The following is a 6916-nucleotide window of genomic DNA, read 5'->3' as shown; positions in this document are numbered from 1 at the left end:
AATTCAGTAATTTTTTTTTTAATGTACCTCTATAAATTGTATTGTATTTATTTTATACACATTGGGATATTCACATTTTATAATAGATATGCTTAACTCGTTCACGTCTTTGCTGTGGACATCGATAATTTAAGGAAATTTAAAGCATTTTTTCACTTCTCATGCTCGTAAAAGTGACTTTTAAGTCGCGTGTAAGTGACATAAAATTGCTTATTATGCTCTAGAGCATAAAGTAAAATCATAGATAGATAGATAGAATACTCTTTATTGGCACACCTCAGTACAAGATACAGCTTGAAGAAAAACAATTGATCATCTATTACGACCCTTATTAACTTAGCAATAAAGTCTAAAATCTGCCGTACACACTGCCAAACCTGCCGGCGCGCCCCCGATCGGCCCGAGTACGATTTTCTTTAGTCTTTATACTACGTCGGTGGCAAACAAGCATACGGCCTGCCTGATGGTAAGCAGTCTCCGTAGCCTATGTACGCCTGCAACTCCAGAGGAGTTACATGAGCGTTGCCGACCCTAAACCCGCCCTCCCTCGTTGAGCTCTGGCAACCTTACTCACCGGCAGGAACACAATACTATGAGTAGGGTCTTGAAAAAATACGGTTAAATAACTTAAACTAATTAAAATTTTAGTAAATTTTCCTCGCAATCGAAGTGAAAAGCAGAGTGTATAACTCAGGCATAAATGTCCATTAAAAAATGATCCGCTTTATGCCCTTGTTGTACAATCTACTGTTTACGCTCAACCCTCACAAGCGAAATAATTCTTTTCAGTACTTTGGGACTCAAATAAGAAAAAACAGAGTTGTTTTTTCCACAGAAGTAACATTTTTCTAAAATGTTTTTGATTTTTGACGCACATATAAGTTACCTTCTACTTGCCAAAGCCGTTGAATGCATGTAGGTAACTTAAATTAATGCTGATTAATTTACGTAGCACAATGTAATATGATTAATTGCGGCTTTTCGACGACCGGTCTGGCCTAGTGGGTAGTGACCCTGCCTATGAAGCCGATGGTCCCGGGTTCAAATCCTGGTAAGGGCATTTATTCGTGGGATGAGCATGGATATTTGTTCTTGAGTCATGGGTGTTTTCTATGTATTTAAGTATTTATAAATATTTTTATATTATATATATCGTTGTCTAAGTACCCCCAACACAAGCCTTATTGAGCTTACTGTGGGACTTCGTCAATTTGTGTAATAATATCCTATAATATTTATTTATTTATTTATTTCAGTAAACACTATGTGATAAAATATCATCAAGAACAGAGAGCAGAGTTTTTGAAAAATTTAATTAGCAATCTTGTGGATTTTTTCTAGGAATTTCAGCGATTCGAATAATGATTTTTTGACTTTCGCTCGATGGGAAAAATCATCCATCTCGCTCTCGCTTACCGTACGCTCAGTGAGAGTGAAAGAAGAACACAAACCTACGGGGCTAATGTCGTGTCAAAAGTTCTAATTGATATATTTTTTGCTTTATCCGTGTCAGTATTTTATAGATCTTGGCTGTACATTGGCAATAATTAAATTAAATAATCATTTATTGCAGAATTAAATTTCCATATTATATTAGTAACTTATTAATATACTAAACATGATATAATAACGTGTCCAGCGGTAGCAACATAGTTCCATTTTTATCACTTAAAAAATAGATAAAATGGATGTATATCTTTTCACTATGCCTGTCACTTTGCGACAGGTGACACGCATGACAGGTGACAGGTGGCATGGTGACAAATGATAAAGAGCTGACCATCTGAGTCCTACAGGCCGTTTAGCCCATAGAGGATGCGATAAAAATGTACCTATATGGAAACTTCTTTAAAAACTTGCACTACGGACTTTTTTATTTCCAACTGGTAGCTAATTAACATCATAAATAGTTAACATCGTTTTTTGCGTGTTTACCTTGCTAGAAATGCTAGAATATTCTTGTCGGTCGTGTGAATAGAAGAAATCATCTACCCTAACATACCTAAGTAGATATGATATAGGTAGTATTAGTAACCTTGACCACGAAACCGGTAACAAAGCTTTAGATAGTGAACTTTTTCAACGTGACTAGAATAAAAGCCAAGCCAACAGTTTCCTACAACCTCATACAATGTGTAAACAAAAAAAACCAGTGCGAGTCGGACTCGCCCACCGAGGGTTCCGTACTGTTTAGTAATTGTTGTTATAGCGGCAACAGAAATATATCATCTGTGAAATTTTTATTTGTCTAACTATCACGGTTCATGAAATACAACCTGGTGAAAGACGGACACACGGACGGAGGAGTCTTAGTAATAGGGTCCCCTTTGGGCACGGAACCCTAATAAGTAGGATCCGTTAAAGGGCATATTCGGGCATTTATAGCATTCTAATTAGGAAACAATAAAATGAAAAATATTTTGGCGCGAAAAATTTTTGGCTTTTGACGATCTGTCCCATAGGAGAGAAACTTTTTTCTCGCGTAAAAAATTTTTTTCTTCTACCTTTTTTTTTATACTACGTCGGTGGCAAACAAGCATACGGCCCGCCTGATGGTAAGCAGTCCCAGTACAGCAGTGCAGTGCAGTACTTTTTCCCTAATCAAAACACGATACTGAATAGCCCTTAAACCCCCCATCCCCACTATTTTTTGTTAATCCTTGTATATTAGTGACACACAAACAGCATAATTTACAAGTAGGTACAGTCAGCATCAAAAGTAGCAGAACAGACTACGCGGCGAAAGGTACTTTTGCCACGTTCTCCACACCATTCTCTAATAACATAACAAAATGGGATATGTCTCTATTTGTAAAACAATTAGACTTAATCGCGAACTGTGGAGATATATGTCTCTTATTAGAAAATTATTAGAAAAAAAGTAAAAAGGTAGCAAGTATTTTGAAAAGTAAGTATGTATTTGCGGCACTTCCGATTGAAACTTTCGGTCCTTGGTCGTCAGACACCAAAAAACAAGTAAAATACATTTCTAACAAACTAGTCTGGGTGTCAGACACCAAAAAACAAGTAAAATACATTTTTTGCGAAAAAACTCAGCCTCACTGTGCAGAGGGGGAGCGCGGCCAGTGTTCTGGGAACAATGCCCCAGGCTAATTTAGGCTTAAATTTATGATCATATGTGTAAATTACTTGTAAATACACGTAAAATAACGAGTATTTAAGTAGTGTGTAGAAAAGTGTTAGGTGGTGGTATTAGCTGTTATGTGTGTAGAAGTAGAAACTTTGGCGCATTGTTTCATCTGCTACTATTGATGCTGACTGTACAACAGTTAAAATTAAAACCAGGGTGCGTAGCCAAGATTCTGCTCCGTAACGAACGATACGGTACTCTCTAACACTCTTCCATATTAGTGCGACAGAGACATGTAATCGTGGAAGTAGAGCCTAAGAAAGATATTAAATGAAAACTATAGCGGACATGATCAGTTTAGCTGTTTTTGAGTTATCGCAAAATGTTTCCCCTTCATAGTAAAAAGACGTACATCCACAGTTCATCCCTTGGTTAACAATCTACTATACTTTAAGCTTCAGTTTAGCTTATTGTGACGGAAGAGTAACTACGGAACCCTACTCTGAGCATGGCCCGACATGCTCTTGGCCAGTTTTTTATGATATAGCAACAGGAGCAGACAAATGGTTTTTTTTTATAGGTAAACGAGCAGACGAATCGCCTGGTGATAAGCGATTACCGTCGCTCATGGACACCTGCAACACCAGAGGGGTTGTAAGTGCGCTGCCGGCCTTTAAGATCTGAGTACCCTGTTTTCTTGAAGGTTTGAAGGTCGTATCGTAGATTATCTGACATTGTCATTTCTGTAATTTGTCATACACGTAGATGGCGCTAGATGCGTTCAGTTTTACGAGGCCGTGCCGTACAGTTGCAATCGTGGCCCACAAATGGTCTCGTCGGAAGATCAGCGCTGACTTTCAGGTCAGCATTATGCTGAGGCGAACCCATTTCGTGGTAAACTATTTCAATATGTTTAAATCTTTTTTTTTTCTAATATATATACTTCTGTATGTAAATTAAGTTTTACCACGAAATAAATGATTTATGATTATGATTATGTATCGGTCCGGAAATACCGCACGTTCATTCCTCAGATTTTGATGGTAAGTAATTACCGTCGCCCTTATCGTGTCTCTGCAACACCAGAGAGGGATTGTAATGAAATGAAATGAAATCGTTTATGAAATGAAGCTGTTGATGTAAGTGCGCTTTCGGCCTTTAAGATGGAAGTACGCTGTTTTCTTCAAGGTTTCAAGGTATTATCGGTCCAAATATGCCGCGGGCGTCAGTTCATATGTTGCGTTCCATCTCATCCTGTATAGCAACAGCAACTATAGGAAACTCGTGCGATCAACAATCCAGCACGTGGTTTAAAAACATTGCATTGTCAACACTAACCGGCAGAACCAGTCTCCGATGCTCTTAACCTATTGGAAAAGCGAAAGGAAAAAAGAAAAGATAAGATATTTAAGATAATCCTTAAATGGTAATACGAGGTAGCTATCAGACAGTAATATCAGAGCTCAACGAGGGGGGGTCGGGTTTTTATTTTAGGGTCGGCATTGTACAGGCGTACATAGGCTACGGAGACTGCTTGCCATCAGGCGGGCCGTATGCTTGTTTGCCACCGACGTAGTATTAAAAAAAAAACACCAAAAGTGCCATAGACCGAACAAAGTGGCGCCAAGTCCTTTTCAAATTTGAGTTTTTTAAGGTATTTTTTTTATAAATAACTCTGTCGCGCCGACGGGCGACTTCTAAAATTTATAGTGCGATAAGGACATCTGCAGCTTAGACAAAAAAAAACCGCGTAAAAAGCTCAGAAATTGAGGTTTCGTTCTCGACCTTTTTTGCTCCTTAACTTAACCAATCGTAGTGAAATATTGGGAACGGAATGAGAAAGAAATTATGTGTCTGATCTTGATTTTAGCGTTTATTGTTTTTGAATTTGTATGCTAGGCTTCGCTTTACGGCGCTTATATTTGACCGTTTTATAGCAAAGCTAAACTAGACTAATTATATTATTTTTAAGGCTGCTCTTCCCTACCCTAAAAGCTTAAAGTTAGCCAACCTTATAGAAAAAAAAAATCTTATTTTCATTTATTTTTAGTTGCTGTATATATATATATAACACAACGAGATAAGATTTGCGCATGGTCAATTGTGTGTGATGCTGTCTCACAGGATAAGACTTAAGATGTATACGTGTAAGTATAAATATAAATATTATAGGACATTATTACACAAATTGACTAAGTCCCACAGTAAGCTCAATAAGGTACTTAGACAACGATATATATAATATATAAATATTTATAAATACTTAAATACATAGAAAACACCCATGACTCAGGAACAAATATCCATGCTCATCACACGAATAAATGCCCGTTCCAGGACTTGAACCCGGGACCATCAGCTTCGTAGGCAGGGTCACTACCCACTAGGCCAGACCGGTCGTCAAAGTATGTTCCTATGCTCATAATGCTACTATTATTACTCAATTTTTAGTGTACCTATTTAGTTTAAGATTATTTTAGAGCGCACCGCCAACAAACTGTTTCACAGTTTGGCGAAAAATTAGATTAAGGTACTTAAAATATTGTATTTCCACGCGACGGCCATATTTTCCGTCGCAAAGGATCCATTGCCTCCTTTGTCTTCTTCTAATTTCCTACATGTACACCCCCTTTATAGGGCAAAAACCTCACTTGTATGAGGTTTTTGTCTACAGTATGAGGTTCTTCAAAAAAGGAGTGTACAGATTTTTAAAGGGTCGGCAACGCGCATGTAACACCTCTGGAGTTGCAGGCGTCCATAGGCTACGGTGACTCTTGCCATCGGGCGGGCCGTATGCTTGCTTGCCACCGTCGTGGTATAAAAAAAAACTTGTATTTATACATGGAATCGCTTAAGACAGCAAAACCTTCAATTAAATATCTTGTAGAGTCAGGCCAAGACAAGTTTACAACGATTTTGATAGCACACGAAGTGCAAGTGTTAAGTGACATTATGACGTATAAATAACACTTGCACTACGTGTGCTATAAAAATCGTTGCAGACTTATCTTGGTCTAACTCTACCTACGTACGAGTCTACAGTTGTTACTAAGTGGTGGTCGTTGATTCAACGAACTAGTTGATAAAACGTTCTTTGTTCGTCAGCGAACGAAACGTTTTGTTTAACAGACTGAACCAGTTGATGACTTTAACGTACAAACGTATTCGAAATGGAACGCTAAGCTAATAAATGAATTGATCGACAATTCAATTGACGAGGTTCCGTTGACGCGAATGAGAGTAGGACGCAACGATGTTGTCTGATAGGGCGCGAACGAGATGGAGAATGCTCAACGTAACAACGCCCTTAACATTTTCGCCCTTAGTAAAAATAAACGTATTAAACTCAATGCCTTTTTCTCTTCAGTTAAAGCAAAAACCTAGTTGATGAAATCAACTAGTTGACGTTTTCTAAGTTAACGTTTCGTTTCATTACTTTCATTGAAACGAAAACCGTTGTTGTTACCACTTACATACGATATTATAAGACTAGACTTACCAAGAAACTTCAAATAAATCTTCGCACCAATAAATTATCAACCGACGCAGTACCAAAACTACTAGGAGCAATATGCAAATAGGGCAAGTTGATCATCATAACCTGTAGTTTTCATTAAAAACTGGTTCAAATAAAAATCCAAATCAAACGTGTTAGAAAACGGAATCTCTAATACAAACTTATATTTACGGTTGAAACACGACTCTTTCATTATAAAAAAGAACACTTCAGTTTGAGATTGACATTTAAAAAAAATACCGACTGTATTGGTAACTTTGTACTAAATAAACGTTCGTGAGATAATGCACGTAGGAGCTCTTATGCAG

Source organism: Cydia pomonella, chromosome 11 (genome assembly GCF_033807575.1).
Source record: "Cydia pomonella isolate Wapato2018A chromosome 11, ilCydPomo1, whole genome shotgun sequence".
Taxonomy (NCBI): Eukaryota; Metazoa; Arthropoda; class Insecta; order Lepidoptera; family Tortricidae; genus Cydia; species Cydia pomonella.
The sequence above is the reverse complement of the archived record's forward strand: the minus strand, read 5'-3'. Positions refer to the sequence as shown.